This window comes from Motacilla alba, chromosome 2 (assembly GCF_015832195.1).
Source record: "Motacilla alba alba isolate MOTALB_02 chromosome 2, Motacilla_alba_V1.0_pri, whole genome shotgun sequence".
Lineage (NCBI taxonomy): Eukaryota > Metazoa > Chordata > Aves > Passeriformes > Motacillidae > Motacilla > Motacilla alba.
This window is the reverse complement of record NC_052017.1, coordinates 70,447,593-70,470,741: the sequence shown is the minus strand read 5'-3', so window position 1 is coordinate 70,470,741 and position 23,149 is coordinate 70,447,593. Positions and strand designations below refer to the sequence as shown.

Here is a 23,149-nt window from a genome sequence, read left to right as displayed (position 1 = left end):
ATGACTAGGTTGCCACACAGTGCAGAGCAGAACAGACACAGGCAAGTTATAGAGGACTTGGGAAGCACCAGAACCCATCCTTAACTGGGATCTGAGGATATCCAGACTCTGGGCTGCAAAGCCCTCCAATACAGGAACCGGACAACCTGCTGAGCATGTTATCCCACTCCAGCCACTGACCACCATCCATACCAAACAGCGCTTCCTCACTAGGCCCTTATCTCATGGGCTAGAAATTAATGTTACATCCCAAGGGTCTGTACTCTCTGGATGACTCAGGCCACTGCAGATTCATATGACAAGGCCTAATTTTTATTTATCTCCCGCTTTTCCCTTTGTACAGTTATAAAATTAAACCTAGCTGCGATATTTTTTAATACAAAGACTGCAAACTTGATCACTTCAAAATTAGGAGGTATCATCATGAAGACTGCCCATACAACCTTCACCTCACCTCTGTATATATCTGCACTGACTCTGTTTCAAATTCAATGATCACAAACCATTTGAGCTCTGGAAATCAACTGCTTTCAAAAAAAGGCAGTTAAGGTTGTGTGATAAAAGAAGCGGCTATCCCTCAAACCCTGCTTCTCTCAGTGAATGTCAGAAACATTAGTGAACAAAGCAAGAGACAACAACCTTGCATGAGGGAGTTGGACATACCACCTACAGGCAGGAATTACCTCCTCCTTGGCTTCACACTTAACCTTTTAAGAAGCTCAGCAAGTCTCTGAAACCAGTTTTCTCTTCAGGTGACCCCTAACAGGGCGGTTCCACACTCAAGTCAAGGCATTTAGGGCTAATCTACAGACACCAGCAGCTGAGATCAGCTGTCCTTGTGCTTCCAGCAGATGAACTGCTCCATCTTGCCAGGTATTCTGGGATGAGTGAAAAATAAAATCATACCCAAAGTACCTCTCTGATGTAGCCAAAACTGAAGGTGTTTCAATCTCCTGAGATTGATTTGCTCTTTGACTTCATTCCTCAACTATGAAAACACAGACAATACCTGCACCTGATATGCTGCAAGAATAACTTCTCTACCTGAGAAAGCCCTCCAGGAAGGAATTAGCAACTGTTCAGTTCAAGGTCTGGGTAGGGTGTAAAATAAATAGATGTAGAGACACATGGAGAAAGTAAATGTGGGGAAGAGAAAATGAATTATGCAGCAATTACCTATCCAGTGAAAAAGGGACTCTGTGAAAGGGAAAAAATGATGCAATTACAGAATTAAAGATTGTATCATAATGCAGATGCAAAGGGGAGTTCTGCAACATTAGTCCTGGAACTTCATTGCTTTTGTCTGCCTGATTTTGTAACCCCATTGTTCCCCCGATATCATTATTTTGTAAGCAATTGAAATGCAACACAATTATGTGATCATATGTTTATATCTTTTCATCATTAATAACATGTGGAACAACCGGCAGCCTCTGCTCCCAACATAATGGATGCCTCCAGCAGATGGCTGTGAACAACTCCCTTTCTTCCACCTTTATCAGAGGTAAAGAGCAGGGAGAAGAAAGGGAGCTTTTATGCTTCAATTCCATGCACAAACATTCGGGGATTTTGGGGTTGTTTCAGAGGAGGAAACCAGAACCAGTATCAATCACCTACTCTGAAGCTGATTGTCACAAATCAGATTTTATGAACAGAGGCACTGAGCAGCTGATGTGCTTTGCCCAAGGTCAGAAGGAAAGCTCCCAAGGCCCTGGAACCCAAATGACCCCACTAACAGTCTTCTGCCGAAGCCACTGAATCCCTCCTACCTCCACAGTAAAACTTGTTTAAGTGTAATCACTGCTCCTAACTGCATGTCAGGGAAGAAGCCCATCATCTCCAGGCTCTGTTTCTGTGTTCATGGGTAGATGCAGCCAATGAGCAACTTCAGGGAGAACATCATACAAAACACAACTGGCAAGCAAACATTACAGCTGTATGTGTTCACGCAGAATGATAATTGTTATATTGGGTCTTTTAAGTAAATTACCTTGCATACATCCGACTTCAGGCCAATTGCCAACATGTTTCTCAGCGTCTGGGTCATCCTGCTTTGTGAGGGAAAGCAGCTGCAATAGCAACAACCCAACTTGTTTTATTTGCAAGATGGTATTAGCTGGCAAGAGGCAGTGCGTCTGACACCATGCTCCCTATGCATGCTTCATGCTTTTTAAAAAGTCTTATTTGCCTTTGTATGTCCGCAGTTGCAAACATACACCCAGACTTTCTTTTAAGTAGTACTTTTACCTGGTCTTGTGGGGTGCTGGCAGCTACCACCACAAGTTTTACATGATCTTGTGCACCTACCAAAGCAAGTTTCACTTGTATCTTTCCCCATCCTCAGATAGCAGAGTTTCCAAAATCTGGAGCTATCAAGTCTCTGAGGTGCAGTCAGTCAGAGCCTGCAGCGTCCCAGGCACTCGGGTCACACCAGCTCTTCTCAGTGCACATCTTCTGGAAAAGCTCCACCATGCAAAAGTCCGCTGTGGTTGATAATGGAAACATTGCACTCCTTCCCTCTCAGTTCAACCTGCTCAGTTCAGTTTAAAAGCTAACAGAGAAAGCACTGCACCATCCCTAAAGGTATAGGGGTAGCACAATACATCTAACAAGAACTGGCAAAGATAACACCACAGCCACGTTTTACCACACATCTGCCTGCTTCAGGATTTCTGAAGCTTGGGTGGCTGGCACCTTCAGAGGAGGGACTTGCAAAGTCTTGTCCAAGAGTCCGTGATACCACAGTCACCTACCATGCAAAGCTACCGGCGGTCAGAGATGGTGTTTATGGAGGGGAAAAGAAGTGAAGCAAGAGACATTCTCTTCACTAAGTGACATATCCCTAACAGTGTAGAGAATTACATCTGGACGCCAGAGATGCCAGGCAGAGTTTTTGTGTGGGGAAAGGGAATAGCACTTTGCCTTGTTAGCATGACTTGACGCTCCACATCCTCTGTAAACCATGATGGGAAGCCAGCTATACAGTTCTTCCCTTCATCTCACCTTGACAGATGCATCTGGTTTTACTTAGATCTATATGGGTATTTGAGATTTACCTTGGCCCTCTAAGGTGTCACATAATATTCTGACATTAGAGCCTGACAGTGGTGATCTCTGCAGGGCCATGCTCTACGCCCCATGACAACAGGTATGCATTGTCTAACCATCAACAGCAACAAAAAGGGTATCAAAATGCACAGTGGGTGAGGAATCGCATGTGCATCCCATAAATGCTCGACACCTCTGACACTCCTATTTCTACTGTCAATGCCTGTCTTTTCCTCCACTCCAAGTTTGGAAGAAATGTGCTCACCACATCCAGCACAGCTATACTGTCTAGTACAGACACAGCCTGGGTGATGGTAAGTCTGCTTTTCTTAGTACAATGGTGTCCAGATTTCAGAGGTAGACCCCTCAAGACAGCCATGCCAAACCAGCTGCATCTATACTGGGATGCTCAGCAACACTCAAGCATGTCCCTGACATCTCACAGCAGCACTTCAGCCCAAGTGCACACCTACCTAAAGTAACTCTGGGGAGGGAGAGGGCTGTGTGGGAATCTGAGACTGCATTCACTTACAGAAGCTGCTTTGGGAGAAACATACAACACTGAATGTCACCAGGGTCAAATTATCACTGAATTCAACAGGATGGCTGGAGTCAGTGAACACCAGATTATCAGAGTGCCATTGCACACATGCAAAGAGCTTGCCCATGCACACACACCTCTGCTAAGTCCTGCCCCGCATGCATATTCCCATTTGCTCCAATGCTCACCTCCCAAGGTGTCCTGGAGGTCAGAGAAAGCAGGCTTGTCCAAGCTGTGGCTGTCAGCCCACAAGCCTTCCTAAATCTCATGTGGCTCTAGTTTGACAAACCAAAGGGTAGCCATGCTGCAAGGAAGAGTAACAAACAGGACTAATCTGTGGGACATCTGTATCCTCCGCCCTCCTGCCCTGCAGCTCCCTTCAATGCTGCCCTGGATGCCACACACACCCTGCAAATTGGCCAGGGTTGCAGAGGTGCTGCATGTTTGACTACCACACATGCAATGCCTGGCTGGATAGCCATAACCAGGCAGAACAGAGAGTAGCTGTAAGCAGTCTAGTTGTCATCAGAGAGAGCACTGCTTCAAAGATTTCCCAGCCACCCGCTACTCTTAACAAACTCAAGTGGGAAATTTGTGATCTTTCAGACTGTCAACCATTGGTGCAATCTGGTTGAAACTAGCCAAACAGCAAACAAACAGTGCTCATTTCCTGGGGAAACTATGTTAAAATGAATAAAATAAAACCAGATGAAAATCATGATGTTTGATTAGTGGTGTTCCCATGTTCTGCTACATCCCAAAAAACGACGTCTTACTCAATCCAGCCTGCGAGCTGCATTGCACAATACAGTTCAGCTCTGCAACTACCCAGATGTTACACATCTGGAGCAGGAAGGGGCAAATTTCAAACTTATTTACACCTGGAGGTTGCTCTGAATGGGTAATTTCTGCAGCAGAAAAAAACAGGGCAAGGGAATTTGCATCTGAAAGCAGTGAAATGCTTTGTCAGGGCTGAAGGACTACAACTCAGATCTCAGGGTGAAAGCAGCTCTCCTTCACAAGCCTGGAAATGAATTCATCCTGAAGACCTTAGCATGCTTCTCCTTGCCATCCCCAGCATCCCTTAACCCATGCTATTGGTGCTTGGCCACCATCGCTGCCTTTAGGGCAGGGTCAGCTCTGCTGCAATCAGACCAGCAAATGTCGAGCCCTGGCCAGTCCAGGACGCAGGGAGAGGCTGCACTGATGAGGGCTGGGAGGGTTTCCTCTAACCCGCTCGGTGTGACAGATCATGCTAAGGAGCTGCATCAGTTCCAAGGACTCCTCTGCTCCCTTCGCAGAGCACGGCACAGCAGGAGAAAACAGCAGCGACAAAGCAAGAAAGCAACTCCAGACAGACTCAGAAACAGCTGTGGAATTTCTCTGAAGAGCTGCTTTCTGTAAGGGGAGGAAAGCCCAGCCTTCCATCTGACTTCCAGCCCACCCACCTACCGGATAGAGGCAAAGCATAAGAACAGGAGAAAATTTAAGGCATGCCAAGATCCCAGGCTCTGGAAATTAGTTTCCCACATGCTCCACAAAAAGAGCACTCACACCCAAAATCTGCTGCTTTGAACTTTGACTGCACGCCATTTACTCAGCTGAATAACCACACTCAAGTCAGAGACATTACTTGCCTGAATATCTTCTACTCGGTGTACAGAAGGGTGCTGCAGAACTGGCTGACAAATAAACACAGGTATACAAAAGGCAGTGTCACGACACTTTTCTTAAAAAGGCTATAGCCCTAGGCCAAGTCCCAAAGTCAACAGCCATGTGGTCAGAACCACAAATCACCAGGTCTTCAGCAGAGTCATGTCAACTGATCAGGGAATCATCTAAATTCATTCATACCAAAGACCTGTATCCTCCAGGCCCCATCAACTGATTGAGGTCACAGTCTGAAAAATACTTCACTGACTTAGAAAACTAAATTCTGCTCAAAAGGATGGCTTGAGCATTTAGGAGTATAAGCTTCATTAGCTTCCAGCAAGACTTCAAGCCCCAAGCACAAACTAATGCTCCATAAAACTCCAGCAGAGAAGCACCACTGCTCCTACTCTGCCAGTACTGGTCCCAAGTATGGTCAGCTGTTCTGGATGGAACTCGGACATGATGTGGCATTTGTTCTCAGCCCTATGCAAGGAAAAACGATGTGCAGTTCACACCCTGGCAGGCTTACGAGAGGCAGCCCTGAGCTTGAAATCTCAATATGTAAGCTTGCTTTCAAGAATCCCTCTAATTTCACTGGGGCAACTCACATGACTGAAGCTAAACCTGCGCTGAAGCCTCCGTTGGACTGTGGCTGATGGAGCTTCTGATCCAGTTCATCAAGGGGTCAAGGTGAGAACCCTGAACTGAAGCCAAGAGCAGGTATGACAAAAACATATCCACAGATTTTGGCAAAGCTGAAGGACCAAGTGAGCCCCTTGGGGAAGGGTGACCAGCACCCAGAAGGATCTACTTGCCCGTTCCTTGGGCACTCTAAGCCACAGCAGGTCTTTGGACGAGAGGCTCATTCTGAGTCCTTGCATTTCCATGTATAACTTAAACACACAATATTAAGGCCAAAATAATATTTATTGTCTTCCTGGCATTTCTAATCTGGATATCTCACAGCACTACCAATACTCTCAAGAAGACTTCACAATATATTTCTATCAGGCGCGACCCAACCAGCTTTCCCCCAGAAAAGCAGCAAAAAACAGGTATCATTTTACTTTGTCTTACATACCTGGCCAGCTGTCCAAACCCTCTGAGAGACCTCAAAGCTTTGAGCCAGAGGCTTGGGCTTTTTAACTGTACTGCCAGCTTGTGCATAGCGGGAATTTTCCACAGAGCCCTGTCCCAACAGCCATGGGCACGCCAGTGCCACCAGTGCCACGGCCAGCAACAGCACAAGGCTGTCCCAGCTTTGCACTCCTCAGCCAGGACTACTTTTAAGTTCCATCTTTCATGCAACTAGTAAGAAGCTGAAATCCAGCCGCACACTATTACATAGCCAAGAACAGAGTTTTCAGCAGAAGAGGTTTTTTTCCCAGATTGCTATTGTTGTCATCCTATAGGCTCTACATTAGCGCAGACTCGCTGGGCATTTCAAAAAGGCCTGTGGTACAGAAAGGCTGAGAATAGGACCTTCGTACTCATCCTAAGTTGAAAGGCTACAAGTAATTTCCAACAGCTTAAATCAGACAAAAAATCTAAGTAGATCTGTATCAAAACTCTCTAAAACATACTAGTTGAAAACAAAAATAAAAACCAAACAAAAACAAACCATGGGCCATATCGATGAGGAGAAGGAAGACTTTCAGTGTGCAAACAAGCACAGAGGAATTACTATGTTTACAGTTCAATTAATGGGACCTTATCAAAATCCCGTTTGCGTTTTGGTTTGTTTTTTTTTTTTTTTGGGTAAGACACCTATTACACAAACACACACTCTTAATGCCTTGCCGGCTGGCACCGTGGTGCACGTATCCTGTGTATCCACATTTCAGGAGAGGCAGAGCTGCTCCCGGAGAAGTCCCTCCACCGGACGGCGTATCGGAACAAAGCGCTTGGGTGACGGATGTCGGCAGGGTCCGTAAATCACATTTTTGGCAGCTCGACCTCAGCTGGGTCGGCATCTAACGCCGCAAGGAACTCTGAGCGCTGCCGCTCCGTACAGCGGGGACGCTACCTGGGTAGAGGGGCTCCACGCCTCCCCTCCAGGCTGGTTAAAAAAAATAATTAAAGCCTTTTTCTAAAAGCCCGGCGAGATGTCTGGCACTTAATGACAGCACCCGAGTTACCGCGTATGTTCTCCGCTAACTGCCGGCATAAGGAAGGGAAATCAACCAAATAAAAAACCAAAAAACCCCAAAACGAACCCAAAGCAATGCAAAAGCACCACCGAACCTCCCGCTGGAACAAAGGACCCCACCAAGCCCCGTCTCTAAGTTATCTGGATTTACTTGCTCGCAGAGCACACGGATAACCCTCCTCCGCTCGCAACAGCGCTGGTGCGATGCAGGCGCGACCCCGCCGGCTTTCGAAGTAACCTCGGCGCCCGCCGCCCTCCCGGGACGCGGCGGCGGACGCTGCTCGGCCGCTCACCTGCACCGCGCATCGCGTCGCGGCACCGCCCGGGGGGACCCCGCTCTGCCGCGGCCACCCGAGCGCGGCGGGGCCGGCCGGGGCAGGCGCTTACGAAACCCGCGTCTGCCCCTCGCCCGGGCGGGAGGGAAGGAGGGAGGCGTGGCGGGGGGCATCCGCGCCCGCGGCGGCCCCGCTCCCCGCCGGGAAGAGGAGGAGGGAGAGGCGCCCCCGGCGCTGGATCCACCGCGCGCGAGCATCGCCGGCCGCCCCGGGGGGAGGCCGGGAGGGGAGCCCCGCCGGCGGGCAGCGGGCGCCCACTGACCTTGCCGCCATCCGCCGCCGCCGCCGTGCCTGCCCGCGGGATGGCAGCCCCGCGCCCGCCGCCGCAGCCGGCGCCTTCGCCCCGGCAGCCGGCGCCGCCCCCCGTCCCCCCCGCCCCGCCGGGGTGCGGGGCCGAGCGAGGCGTGGCCGAGGCGCCGGGGAGCGCCGGAGCCGCCCCGGACCCCGGTGCGCCCCACCCCGCCCCGGCCGGGGCCGGGCGCTGCTCCGCGGCGGCTGCCGCCGGCCCGGCTGCCCAGGGGGGCCGGAGCGGGGCGGCCTCGCAGCAGTGGCAGCCCGTGCCCTGCACGGTGCCACCCGGCCCCGCCAGCGGAGAGAAGGACGATGCAGCGGTTCCTCAGGGCTGAGAAAGGGCTCTGCGGCTTTAAGCTGCAGCGTGTTGTGCCACCTGGCCCAAGGTGAGGGACAGCTACACCTGAGCGCATTCCCGGCGGGACAGAGCGGCGCCTGCCCCGCGCACCCTGCGGAGCTGCCCCCGCGGGGAACGCGGGGCTGCCGGACACCCCGCGCCAAGCAGGTTATCCGGCTCAAGTTACTTGAGGACCATTAATCTCAGCTGGAGGCTTAGAGCTGTATTGGTAGTGTACATTAAAGTGGTGTGTACATGCGGTGTGTTGTCTTACCACAGCAGACCCAGGGCCAGGCGAGGGAATAAGGCCTCGTTTCTATCCACTGCACCAAGGCCTATGCTGGCAACAGAGTACAGGACCATAGACTCGTTTCTTCTCTCCCTGCAGAGAAAACAATCCTATTTCCATTAGCAGTAAAAGAAAATATGCATATGTACCTCCTAGCGTGTCACATGGGATCAGCAATGCCAAGCGGTAAGAGCTACAAATGGCAACAGTAGGCAGGAGTCTTTCACTCCTCATTGCCTCATCTTTTTGCATATCCAATGTTTTTTGGGGGCAAACAGTTCCAAATGGTGTGAACACAGACCTGTTGCTTATCCAGGTGTCAGGTTTGTATAGAACACCCTTCTCCTCCCCATATCCTGTAGCTCCCTGCTGAAACTGTTGCCTAGGAAGGAATAAGCCCTCTAGAATCAGCTAAATAAATCATTTTCAGAAAATAAAATTCTTTTCCCCCTTCTTCACTGTACTGGGGCTATTTGCAGCACAAAGTCTCCAGCAAGCCAGGCTTACCACTAGGGAGAGTCTATAATGCATTCACTAGTACAACTCCAGGTTCTGCCATAAATATTTAAAACTCAATTACCATTCTCACAATGAACGTTTGAAGCAGATTTTTGCATCCCACAGTGCTTCTTGATTCAAAACTTCCTAATGAAATAATTGAGATAACACAGGAGAAGTCAAATAGGTCAAATTTCAGCCATCAGTTTGAGTCTGGTCTCCCCTTCATGTCTGTCTCTGAAGTATTAGTCACTACCATCTCTGACCTCTCACGATGTATTTTACACCACAGGCATCATTTTAGCACATGCAGCTGACTTTCACTTCTCTGTTGATCAGCTGGAAGGACTGCGTGAAATATTTTACCGATCTCCCCTTCCCCCCTCCCGTTACCCAGCTGAGTAATCTGAAGAGCAAACATCCAAATTGCTTCTTCTGAGGTGTCCCTTAAAGGAACAGGGGCCTCCTGCCATCCTTCCCTCTGCTCCTGGGGGTGGGCTTGGCCCATGGCACCTGATGTGACCAACACCTTCCCCCCGTGGCCACTCAATGTTCTACAGATTTTGTTCAGAAAAAGCCTTTGAAATGCTGGAGAGGGGGGCTGTGCAGTTGGTTTTTTTTTTACAATTTAAGAAGGTGCTTATGCCAAATTCACATCAGGCATTTGTGTAACATCCTGTCTTTGAAGAGACACACCAGGTTTGGAAGGCACAATTCCTTACATGCCTCTGTGCACCCAGTCCCTACCCTTCCAGGGGTCATTTTCCCCTTTCTTTCTCAGAGATCAAGTGGCATCTGGTTCCTACAGGCAGTGCTATGGTACCAGATCTCCATGGACTCAAGGGAGGAAAATGCATTAGAAAATGGAACCAAATGTCCCTCCAACTCTGCACTGGTCAGCCCTTCTGCAAATGATGTCCACCAGAAGACAGGGGGGCTACAGAGACGTAGAAAAAGATCACACACTGTACAGAGATCCATCTCACAGTGCAGTGTTGAAGAGCATTTACACAATGACTCAATGGTATTGCTGTTATTGCTGCTGTGATTGTATCATTGTAGCAGAGTTTAGCCAGCTCAGCTGAGACCAGTTCACCCCATACACCCCCATCCAGGTTAAGCAGACAGCAAAGAATCAAGTGTTTCAGATCCCACACACAAATACCAGATCCTGGTCTGGAGGGGCTACTGCAGATTTTAGCATCTGACTCCCTCTGCTGAATGGATTCCATGCACAGCTCCTGGCAGAAGTGCTACCAGAGAGATGCGGCAGATGAGGGGAACAGGAAAAGGTAATTTCTCCCAGGAGGATCCCTGGATTGCCGCCATCGTCCCCAAGGCTGCATCTGTTACGAGAAGAGTCTGTAAGTCTCTGGGGAGGAAAGCTTGAAAAGTTCACAGCAATAGGCTTGGGAAGGAAAAAAGAAAGACAAATAGATTTCATCTTCAGATTGCTTCACGTGGTTTATTTCGATAAAACTTTTCACTAAGAAATGGTTTTGTAAAAGGCAGCAAGTTCTTTGGTACTGCCCTTTTCAGTTCCTACCTGAATAAAAAGGATGAAAAGGGTTCATCCAGTGCCAGAGGCATTAAAGACAGAGGAAAGGCAGGCAGAGGCAGCTGTGCTCTTCTGCCCTTTGCTATTCTCTCACCAATCTGGTTGGATATGGGGACATTTTTTTCACCCACCTGGATTCTTCTAACAATTTGTATAATTTTAATTTTTACATCATATCTAACAGTCAATGAGAGCAAACTGCTATCAGATACACTCACTCAAGCATACTTCCAGTACTAGGGAGGTGGGAACACCTATCATTCACAGAAATAATAGGAGCAATCCCTGCAAGTAATGGGGTAGCACTGGGATATCATAACAAAGGTAGCTAACTCATGGTTTCTCCATTATGATCACCTAAGAGACCTCTAATGCACAATATGTATGTAAGACCTCAGTGTCAAACTTTCAGTTCCAGAAACAAGTCACCAAATAATCATAAAACCGAATGGTTTTATGGGAGCTTGTGAGCATTTTAAAAATAATCAGCACATAGGGGATCCATTCCTTTTCATTTCTGAGTCAACACTGGAGGTTTAAATCATATTTCCAATATTTATTCTGTTATTAAAAAACCTAGGAACTCTTTTTAGCCCAGTTTCCTAGAGAAACAAAGTTTCTATTACCTCACTGTGTACCCTTCTATCTTCCTGTTTCCTTTCAGCTGGTTTTGAAACTGTTGGCAGAGGAGAAGAAATCAGACAGCAACATCCTTAATTTTTGTAGTTGTGTATTAAATCATTAATGGGGCAAAGAAATCTTCTTTGCAGGAATGGGGTAAAGAAGATTCTTTGAACCCCGCCCCAAGCAAGAGGCAGGGAGAGTTCAGCTCTTTTCCCTTCAGTCTGGCAGCCAGCAAGCACAAATGCATGAGACAGCAGTACCTCACCAAACTTCATAATATCCCCTGCTCAGGTAACATCTTTCAATGGGAAAAAATGAAGACTTATATGATCTCAGAGCTCTGGGACTGAGGGGGGAAAATTACATTGACCACTAAAATTGCTACTGAGTCAAGGCCTGTCAAACCCTACACCTTGCACAAAAGCTTCACAGAAAGCTGTTGCCTAAAACTGTGAGACAAAAGTACAGCCCATAGTGATTAAAAAAGCATCTATGGTGGAAACAGCTTCAAGCTCTGCTGATCACAGGTAATTGTCACTTCCCATATTGATAACCTGTGATAAAATTACAATGAACATTTTGGCTCATTGAAATCTGACAGGCTCATACACATTCCCTTGTTCTCTTCCATAAAACTCTGCTTTATTGTATGCTTTAAAAGATTCAGCAGAGTGAGTATTTTTACAGGTCGCTAACCTGAAAACAGGCACGTAAAAAGGATGCATATTTGCGGTAACTCCATTTAATAAATTGCTGCGAAACCCCAGCCCCACTCGAAAAAGAAAAAACCTCCACCCTGAAGTTAACTGGAGAGCCTTCACCCCTTCATTAGGATTAAAGGCTTCAAGCAGGAGAAGATGGTCAATGTGCCTACACTAAGAGAGCAACAAATTCTCTATTCACCAGTGTGCCATTCAGCCCACTTTTTGTCTTTGGGTTGGATACAGAAATGTGATCAATAATTTTCTCCTGATAGCAACAGTTTGTAAATGCTTATCTATTAATTATAACTCTAATAATGAATCATGGAATCATAGAATCATATAACCATAGAATGGTTTGGGTTGGAAGGAACCTTAAAGATCATCTTGTCCAAACCTACCTGCCATGGGCTGGGACACCTTTCACTAGACCAGGTTCTCGGAGCCCCATCCAGCCTGGCCTTGTACACTTCCAGGGTTTCCACAGCATCTCTGGGCAACCTGTTTACAGTGCTTCAACATCCTCACAACAAAGAACTTCCACCGAATTCCCAATCTAAACCTACTCTTTTTTACTTTGAACCAATTCCCCCTTGTCCTGTAACTACATGCTCTTGTAAAAATCCTTCTCCATCTTTCTTGTAGGCTCTCATCAGGTACTGGAAAGCTAGGTCATCCTGAAGCCTTCTCTTTTCCAAGCTGAACAATCCCATCTCTCTCATCCTGCCATGAGGTGATTTAACATCTGTAAGTACAAAAGGTAGGGAAGTTGCTCCTTCAGTACCAGCTGACTGCCTTTACACTCAAAGGGGAGATGTCCTGGAGGTAATTCACAGCAGAAATCCATACTCTTGAGTCACCTTCTTGCTGCCTGGGCTAATCTCCCTCCATAGATAAGATAGGGGGAAGAGCTTCCTGTACTGAAGTTTAGTGCCCAGAGATAGGCAGTGCAAGGAGCCCCCTGAGGCTCCCAATCTTGGGAACCACCTGGGTCTGCTGACACATCCCTTTGCTTCTTTCAAAGCGGTGGCCCAGACTCCTCTCAGTGAGTCACCTTGAAGGAGCCACAGCCCCTGTATCCCACCAACCACAGTCCCACCTCTGGCACAGTGTCACCACCGCCTGCCTCTGGGCAGCATGTGTGGATGTGCCTGAGATGTGCTACCCCATGTTGTCAGCCCAGCATAACCGAGGTGGAAGGGGACCTCTGCAGATCCTCCTGTTCATCCCCCTGCTCAAAGCAGGGGCAGCATCAGCTGGGCACTCAGGGCTGTCTCCTGCTGCGTTTTGAACATTTACTGCCAGTACAGAGAGCTGGATAAACACACCAGGGGTGCTACCACAGCAGTTGCTCTCTGTACAGTCCTGGATATTGTCTCTGCTGCTGCAGCTGTCACAAAATGAAAGGGAGAGGTTGTTTATAAGCTCTGGCAATGATCTCCAGAGCTGCACTTTTCTCTCCCCTTATCCCATCACAAGGCGATGTTTAGAAAAATACACTTATATGAATCTAATCTTTGTTATTTACTGTACTGAGTCATGCCTGTATCCTCTTAATAGTTAACAGTTCACTGTATATTAAACAAAGGAGAAAACATATATGTGAAAAATATTTTCACATCAGTGAATTTCAATTACAAAAGCCTGATTTTTTTAAAAACCCTAACTCTTCTGTTATCCAAAGCAACACTGAATTCGTTGCTGGGCACTAACTATATTGGAAGTCCATTAGTTAGACAGCCCCTCAATCATCCATGTTAATTCATTCTCCTCTGAAGTAGATGAGTTTTAAGAGAATTACAGTCCTCATATACAAACAGCACCACAAATAAATGGCATGAAGATATTTCATCATAATTTACTAAGTGCAACAACTACTTCACTGTTCAGGACTTGCATACTAAAGCATCAGGATAGCCCTTTGGCGCCAGCTTTACACAATAAATACAGGTAGTCCTATCGCTGACAAAAAGCTCAATTAAAAAGAAAATTGAGGTTTCAAACATAAGCATTTAAAATTAGAAAACATCCAAATTAAGGCTGACTGTGCAAGTCCTTCCTGCCATAAACACATGCTTCTATTACTCAAGAGCATGCTGCTTTTCACAGCATCCTGGGCTTCCCTTCAGTTGCATGGGATCTCAGAAGCACAACCTCAGCTTCCTGCTCTCCAGTGCCAACCTCGTCTGTCACCTTCCCCTGTGCCACCACCCAAGTTCCATGTCCCAGGCTCCCTGTTCCCTCATTCCTGGTCTGCAGCCCTATAGGCCACTTTCTTCTCTTCAGCACCATCTCCCCCATTTTCCTTGTCCAGCTGTAACCCACATTTCATCCCAGCAGTTTCTAGCCTCAGTTTCCAACCTCAACTCCCAGACCAGGTTTCTTACAGTGAGGCCCAAGTACCTTCTCCACTCCAAGTTTCAAGTTCCAGTCTTTCACTGCAGGCTGCTTTAGTCCATCTGTTAATGCCAACTCCACAAATAAAGCCTAGGTCCCTTTCCTCCTCATTGCTCGGGATCCAAAAGGTCATTGACACAGAGCACAAGTCTCCATGGCTGTACCAGGAGGCACCAAGAAGAGCATTGCCAGAAACCTCCTACTCAGTCCCTCCAGCCACAGACAGACCAGAGCACATGTCTCCACAGACTGAATCATCAAAGAGATCAGCAGCCACACTTAGAAGCCTCTGCCAGGAGTGTGCAAACTGCAATTTTCCAAGAATTTATAATTTGAATATGGGTATTTTTCACAGGACCCAGAGTTGAGTTGCACCACTTTTTTCTTTTTGCTCTTGCATTTTGGAAGAGGAATCACAACCAGGCAGTGATTAATGTTATGTAGAAAATCTAGTTTCAAGCATTCAGTTTCTCACAGGAAAAAATGTCATAGAAAGAGCTGAACAGCCAGAAACATCCCTCCAGAATCAGACTGAGGTATTCACCTGGCACAGAAAATGTTGACCCAAAAGATTAAGGTTTCAACAAGTTACAGAAGATGGGGAAAAAAAAAAAAAAAAAAAGTGGTGCAACTCAACTCTGGCATTAATTAAAGCAAACTGAGTAGAAGAAAGGTTATTTTCTCTAGCCTAGCATAAGTACCAGATATATTATCCTTAGGATAGTAAGAGTCCACAGTTCACACTACAGGCCTTGAGAAGATGAAATTGCACTGTGTAAACACTTTAGATATAGTTCATTAGGACCATTAGGACCAGTCACCAGGTTCAGGGTGCTTTACACCCTATGACTGGTGTTATAAACCCTGTGTTACCCCAGGCACAACACCCAGCCCATGTCCAACAAAGTCCAGCAATCATCCAGACATTGTGTCTGTCATGGTGTACTTTAGCAGAGAAAATAAAGTGAGGTATGCAAGTCTCTATGTTTATGCAGACTTGTTTTCTTGACTTTTTACACAACACATTTCCAAGCCACTGGCTGATCTTTCCAGCTCTTACCTGCAGGACAAGCTGCTCTGAAGCATCCTCAGCTGAATAATTTTACTCACACAGGGTTAACAGAATGAGAACCAAGGCCTGGAATTTCAGAGTCAAATCTGAAGCACACATAGAAAAACAAGCACACTAGGATATTTATGTGCTGGGTGCTGGCATGGCAGTGACTGCATTTCATCCTGACACTTCCTGAAAATTACATAATTTATCATTTAACACTACAGCTGCAGATTCCCCACCATTTGCAATGAATTAAGTAGCAGAGCTCTTCAGGAAACCCTACGGATTTCCTGGGATAGACAGTATGGCTAGTTAAGTACATGAATATATGAAGTAATTTTTTTTTGTTTGTTTTATTGGGGCTGCTGAAAATGAAAGCATCCTGTCTGTGCCTCGCAGACGGGAAGGCATTGCTGGTAGCCATGAAATAAATCTAAACCAATGCTGTCCCTGCCAGAGGTGCCTGGTCAAACTACACTGGTTGATGATAACCTTGCACAGCAGTCTTTCATTCAGGGCTTCATCCTGCAGTCCTTACATCCCTGGAAGAAGCTTGGGGAATTTCAGTGGTGTCTAATTTGAAATTTATTTCTGCAAGCAAATGTCTTCAGGACACACCAGCCAAGGCAGACACATTCAAACCTATGTCAGCGTGTCCAAAGTCTGGGGGACTACAGCTGCTGTTCCATGTCCACATGGGCTCCCATCTCCTGCCTTGCCGAATTCAAGATGATTCTTAGGGAACTTCTGCAGTTGCAGAGCTTCAAAACAGTCTTTTCCCAGCCTCACTCAGTTACTAGGTGTTTTTTCAAATGGCCTGCTTATGGTCTGAGAGAATAAGCTTCTTATTAAGTTCATAGAGCAGTCTCATTAGTACTCACTCTTCCAGAGCTCCAGTTAAGCATGTTTGTGTAGAACAGCACTGCTCGTATCTCATGTGAAATTGCTGCCAGAAAATAAGTGCAGAACTCCCAGTTCAGACCTGTGGGCTGCAAGGACTTGCCTAAATCCAAGTCTAATGTCAGTCCTGCAACATGGTAGCTCTTACATTTAACTCTGATTTGAAAAGAGGTGTTCAGAACCCTATTTTCATACCTTCCTTAAAGGAGTACAGACCTCCTTAGAGATGTGGCTGAAGGGCAAAAAACTACCTCTTATTTCTGAAGTCAGACGGGACTTAGACCCTTAAAGCTTTTGAAAAATTTACTATGTTGCTGTTTGGGCTGAATAAAAATTACCTGTGAGAAAGGCTTTTCTTTTCAACACTTTTTAGGCTTGGAAAAGGCTTACTCAGGAAAAGAATTAGAAAGAATAGGCTGTTTTTCAACCTCACAACTTTCCCAATTTTTTCAGATTCTCTGAAGAGGCCACTGGGTGCAGGTGGGTGTGACTTTCAGGGCTGTGAGCCTTGCAGGGCCACACCAAGTCCCATTGAAGTGAGTGGTGGAGTTTACATTGATTATGGCAGGATTTGGAGGGTCCCATACAGAAGCTGCTCTAAATCTAGGAGAGCTGACATTCCCACCCACCTATCTGCAAGGAGTGAGCACAGGACATGCAAGAAGGAAGTAAAATACGTTTCTCGTTTCTGCAAGGAAAGTTTGCCTGATTCTCATTTATTTCAATCCCAGTATCTATATTTCAGCATTAATAATGGACCAATCTGCAAAAGGAGCTCATGGAAGTTGCCAGGTTTCCACCAGGGAGACTCAAGTTTGGCTGCCCAAAGCAGAAGGGAGCTTTGGAAAGTGCTTTGTTTAAAGTTGAAGCGTTCAATACTGTTTTGCACATTCATCATCCTCAAAGAAAAGTGCTTGGCTGCCCTCCATGGAGGGAGGGGAATGTGCAGCAATGGGACCCTCAGCAGCTGCCAGCAAAAAATAATACAGAAGAACTATGAATAAATAAAATACATTTTGTTAGGCCTAATATTACACAGCTTTCTTCATGCTCTCCCTCTAAAGCTGTGATTCCCTTTCAACCATTTCTGGTTTTAGTTTTTATCATGGGTTGTTCTCTTCCTGTCTCTCTTCCTTTAAAGCCTAAACTGTGGTTTTCTCCTTACCTGAAAGTTTCTCCTCTCCATTTCTTAATTTCCTACTAATTTCTTTCTTTTAATCTTCTTTTAAAACCATTCTGATGCAACTCCGCAATACTTTGCGGACCTCCAAGCCTCTTTTATCTTACTCTTTTCTCTGCAATGTTTCCTTTCATCATTATCTTCCCAACTTTAACAAAGATTTGCCTATGTGTAGCAGAACTCAAAGTCAGAAGTGTTTTGCTTTCTCTGAATATGTTTTTACACCAGTGGTGCTGGTGACAGATGAGAAAACACAGATTATCTACTGCACTATATCAGAAGTGGAAAAATCAAGTGGTCTGCAGGCTTTGAACTCAGGATCAGCATCTTTCATGCAATGCCTGAATGGAATCATGAGAGGGACCAAATTCAGCAAAACCTTTTCTTGCTTGAGATGTCACCTTTCCTACTCATCATAGCTGCCTTAGGCAAATTGGCCTGCTCTCCACAGGACACTCACTGGCCCAGATAGTTTCAATCTTGTTGTTCATTGTGGCTTTATCAAAGTTAGATAAGGAAGCATAATTCTCAATGCTAGGATTTTATTTTATTCTTTCCACCTCATGGCAAACTCCTTCCCTGCTGCTGTGAAGTGTATTCTTCGGCCTGAACTCTTTAACCATCTTCCTCATCCTTGCTGTCTTATAAATAACAGCATCCTGCTCCATCCAGATCCAGATCCAGATCCAGATCCAGCCCCAGCCAGCTGGTTCTATCCTTTAATTTATGAGGAAAACTTCTGTGATGTGCAATGGCGGCTCTAGGAGACTGCCAGGTGGCTTTTGGCAGAAGTGCTCGACTGGACAAGGAGGGACTAAGCTACAAATCTGAGGTGAGGAGGAGCCCACCTCTGGTGTCTTGGTCCTGCTTCTCTCAGTGCAGCCAATCCTTGCCTCGCATTGAATTACTTCTGAGCTCTGGAAAAAGCTGCACTTGCAGGTTGCTGCTTGCCAGAGCCTAATGCCAAAGTCCTACCTGTCCAGACATCCCATATAACAAGAAAGTGCTGATGGCAGCATGACAAACCTCTCTTTGGAGCTGATGCTATGTAGTCATGTCTGCAGCTGAAGCCCCAGCACAGCCTCACCAGCGGGTTGGTTCTTGTGAATGCTATTTTAAGGCAGAGGGGGTGCAATGGGTGTTGCCACAGCATGAAAAATGAAACTTAAAATAGTGAATATTTACAGAGCAAGGTTATTCTGACTGTTTGTGAGGTGTGATCTTTTTCTGCTGAGTACATGTAGTGCACCATCTCCTTCCATTCTGCCACCTGTAAGCTTAGGCAAGAAAAGTGTGCTGTGGCATAGGGCTGTGCATATGGATTCGCCGGGGTTTCCTACACAACTCTCACATGCTGCTAATCACTTCTGGGATGTAGGGGTTTGGGGTTTTTTTTGTGGAGTACTATCAGAGGGAGAGTCTCCGTTTAATAGCCATGGCTGCTACTTGTCCACAGATGTTTCTTCATGCTTATCAAGATCGATAAACAGCGACAGTCACCCCCCAGTGATGCACCCTCGCCTGCAGCGATTGCTCTGGGTCTGGAAGTTGTCAAATCTCTGTTTATCTGCTGATGGCTGAACTACCCTTATCCCGAGTGTGCCTCTTTCAGGAAACAGCCAGCAGAGTACTCACACTGGCTCGAGATCTAATTTGCGCTAAACCTTCATCTTTTAATGTTGCAATACTGTAGCAGCTGCAGATAGTTTTAGTAAAAGAATTATTTAACAAAACAAAACAAAACAAAACAAAAACCACCACAATAACCTCTAACCTGTTTCATCACCATTGTCTTCTCTAGATAATGTCCCAGCAGTCTCGGCCAGGCTTCCCTGTGACTACAAAGAGGTGTTTCACTCACTAACCAGCCCTCAACGTCTCTCCTGGCTTCTTCCCTCCGGGCACCATGTGATAGCCTGGGATGTGGCTGGGATGTTCCCTCCAGAAGCTGATAGTAATCATGGTCTTTGCCTCCTCATCCTCTCCCTCCTCTGAGTCATCAGGAATCACTCCCAGTCCTTTGTCTCTTTACTTGGGTGTCATTTGCGTGTATTCATGTTCCTCGTCTTTCTGCTCTCAGCCCTTGATAGCCTAGGTCTTTGTTTGTCCCGTTCTAACTTGCCCTTTGTTTGAGGACCTGTGTGCAGGGGAAGGGGGAGGGGGGCCTGTGATGGTGGCAACCCGCTAAACTGAAGATTTTCTCTGTGCTTAGAAGGACAAGGCAGCAAAACCAAATTCCTCTTCACCCCATTGCCATACTTTGCTTGGTCCCATTTCTCATCTCCCCTCCATCTGGCAGCTCCTAGCCCACAGCAGTTGGTCGTAGCCTGGAATGGGTGGTTTTCTCCAACACTGAAGCAAAGCCTACCTATGTTGGAGGACGACCATCATAACAGAGATGTCATCAAAGTAGAAAATTTTGGATGAAAAGGGAAAAAAAAAATACCAGCATTGTATCCCACACATGAAATTGCAGAGTAAGCAGTTACTGCCCTATAAAGCTTGTTTAAACGCCCGTGGTTTTGAGGGAGTTTGGTACCAGCTTTGGCTTGCACAGTAGAATTGCAGGCCAATGCACATTCATCACTCTAATTTTGTACAGCTGCATTATTTTCACAGTTTATGGTGGCACCATCTCATTTATGAAGTACACACTGCAGTTACACATATGGCTGTATTATTTTCAGCACTGAAAGTTCAATTAGTAGTTTCACTGAGCTAAGACTGTCAAAACAGCAGCAGGAGTACACACTGTATTGTAGCTGTCCAAAATTTATATATGTTTATGTAATAAATACATCGCAGTTTGTGTGCTACAATTTGGGTCACTGGTTCTAAAATAATACCAGAAACACCAGGTGAAATTTGCTGTCACTGACTCAATTTCAACAACTGTGGCTCCAACTCTTCATTTACACCTGGGATAAATGTGGCACGATCATGGGTCACAGAAACACTGCTTCTTCCCTGCCCAGAGATGCCATGAGACAAAACACTGATGTGAGCAACCGAATCTCTTATTCACAGACCAAGCCTTTAGATACAAATTCCTGTTCACCCCATTGCCCAAGCAGTAGGGTGCCTGAAGCTGGTCTTTGGAGACATCTCTGTCATAATACTTTATTTGGGTCATTTTCCAGCACCATTAATTATTTTCCCCATTAAGGAACAGTTTTCTAGGGAAAGATGGGCAGGATGGGGAGAAGGAGAAAAATTACACAAATTTCCTGGGTGCCTGTGCATGCTGAAAAATGTGGCAGTTTGCATGTCGCTGATTTATTCCTAGTGCATTAGTCATTAGGGAGGGTAAAACCACAGTGATAACGGAGGTGCTATCGGGTGCTGTGAACAGACTGCAAACTCTACTTCAGTCAACATCAGTGCTGACTTTCCTCAGCATTTGCATACTGGCAGCTTTAGCAAAGAGGTGGCTGTTGCTCAAAGTTATGAGAAAGAGCTTGGTTCCTCATAAGCACTCGTAGTGCTTCTGAAATGCTGACCTTTCATGCAGGTGCTGAGCAGTAGGAAACTCTGAAAATCAACTTTTTAATGCTCCAGTTTCACAATAGGCAAACCAGAGAGAATAAAAACTACCTTCAGGTGCATTAAAAAACTTGTTTATAGTCTTCCAAGCTTTCTTCAACCCCTGCATGGAAGGTACCACTGGGACATGAAGTGCAGTGACGTTTCCTTCATCTCCTACGGCTGGTTCTGGTACAATGAGAAGAGGAAGTGGCCTCAAGGCTCCAAATCCAAATTAACAGATGTTTCTAGCAGTCCTGTCTTCCTCCTTGCTCCACAAAATAATGGACCTATCCTTATCACCATCCCTTACACATGGCCAAATATAAACACAAATGTAAATATAAAGAGGAAAATACTTACAGCAGGAAATGAAGACTTGTTGTGGGACTCGTCAGCCTCTGAGCACGTTTTCTTTCACATCCTGACAGAGCCTGGCATACATCCAGCTTCTGACACACAGGGGAAAGTATACCTTTTTTGCTCTACTTTTTTGGCAGTTGTCATTAATTTGGCTCGCTTTCCCCTGCAGTAATGTTGACAAACACATTGCTCATGGTAGCATTTCAGCAAGCCCATTCAGGCAATTGATGTTTCAATATTTACAGACAGCACTGCCTTATGCCAATTTGATCTTTTTGTAATGAATATGTTTTGACTTGAGACAGAGTGGGAACTTGCCTGTCACAGCCACTGCGCCTGAAAGTTTATACTCCCAGTTTCACAGTACAAAGAAATGTATTAACTCCCATATTATGTGGTTTTCTAGGTTTAAATTGGTGTGTTTCCTTCCTGTTCTGCTCATTGACTCATTTCCTTAAATCTGACTTGAGCTTGCTATTGAGTTTTAGCCTTCATACACCAGTAGTGGCTGTAACACCCGCAGTTCAGCAGGAAGAGAGGTGACAGCAAAAGACAAAAGATATTCATTACTTTCACGAGATAGTACAAATTATTATTTTCTGATGAGAGACAAGGAAAAACAACAGTGGACAGGGCAACCATGGAGCAGCTGAAGTATTTCTTTCAGAGGGAACCTTACCTGTCACTTCAGTGTCCAAACACGTCTTGTAAACACCACAAAAATGCTGACCTGGATTCACAGAGTTGTCATCAATTCTCTCTTGTAGTTGAACGTGTTTGAATGTCCCTTACAAAAGAAGAACAGAAGCCAAAGTGGTTTTTTCATGAGCTGAGGAATTTTTTGGTTTTTTTTTAGTAGATTAAACTTTTACGATTTTAATCCACCAGAGCACAGAGTTCAAGAGCAAATGTGATCTTGCTTTTCCATGCTCAGGCAGATATTTGCTCTAAGAGAAGCCTTTTGAGTGTAAATACCAAGGATACAGCAAATGTTCTTGCTTTAAAGCCAGCAGCTGTCTGCTCCCTTTTATCTAGTCCATGATTAAAGAAATATTTTATTGAATGTTCGCCCCTGGCTCTCTTTCAGCAAGAGGAGAGACCTATTCCTTATTTGTGAAATGAATTCCCTATTGTTGTAGGAGTGGTTGGCTATTTGGTGTCAGCTGGGCTGTGCCCAAGCCTCCAATGGCTCAAGCACAATTTCCTGCCTGCAAGGGTACCCATTTAGACATCTAACTACATGATCTGCAAGGAAGTGCTGTGCCTCTAGTTTTTTGCCAGTGCTTCAGCATAGGTTTAATAATGAACTGCAGACACCCTACTTGATACTGACATTTAATTGCACCTGAACTGTCAAAATGCAGCCTTTGATCGGGGCAAGTTTCAAGCTCTTGCTTGAGGTTAAGGACGATGTTAAAGGAAGCATCAGGCTGCATTTGCAAAGAACCCAGATGCTTTAATTCATGGAGAATTTGTGGGTAAAGACACTATGAGGATGAACTGAGACCCTGCCATTGGGACAAAGCTTTAGGAGTCCAGGACTCACACATAGTCAGAACTTGATACTCTTTGGCCTTGGGCAATTCTTTTACCTTCTTTGGCTCCCCTAAAAAGATAGTGTGATAACACCTCACTTCCCTCACAGGCCTTAGTGTGAGCTCATTACTTAGTGTCCTTAATATACTGTGCAGATAAAAAATGCAAAT

The 23,149-nt window shown here is 45.9% G+C and overlaps 1 protein-coding gene across 4 annotated transcripts in view; it reads right to left on the bottom strand.

Moving 5' to 3' along the window:
• Positions 1-21,762, bottom strand: part of RNF152 (ring finger protein 152) — a 56,974-nt gene extending 35,212 nt beyond the window's left edge. Inside the window, exons 1-2 of one of the 4 annotated variants that reach the window (XM_038128247.1) lie at positions 21,444-21,762; positions 8,629-8,736 (exon numbers count right to left, since the gene is read on the bottom strand). The gene's annotated coding sequence lies outside the window, so the exon portion shown is untranslated. The other 3 variants (XM_038128245.1, XM_038128244.1, XM_038128249.1) reach the window with 3 other exon arrangements.
• Positions 21,763-23,149: the final 1,387 nt, after the last annotated feature.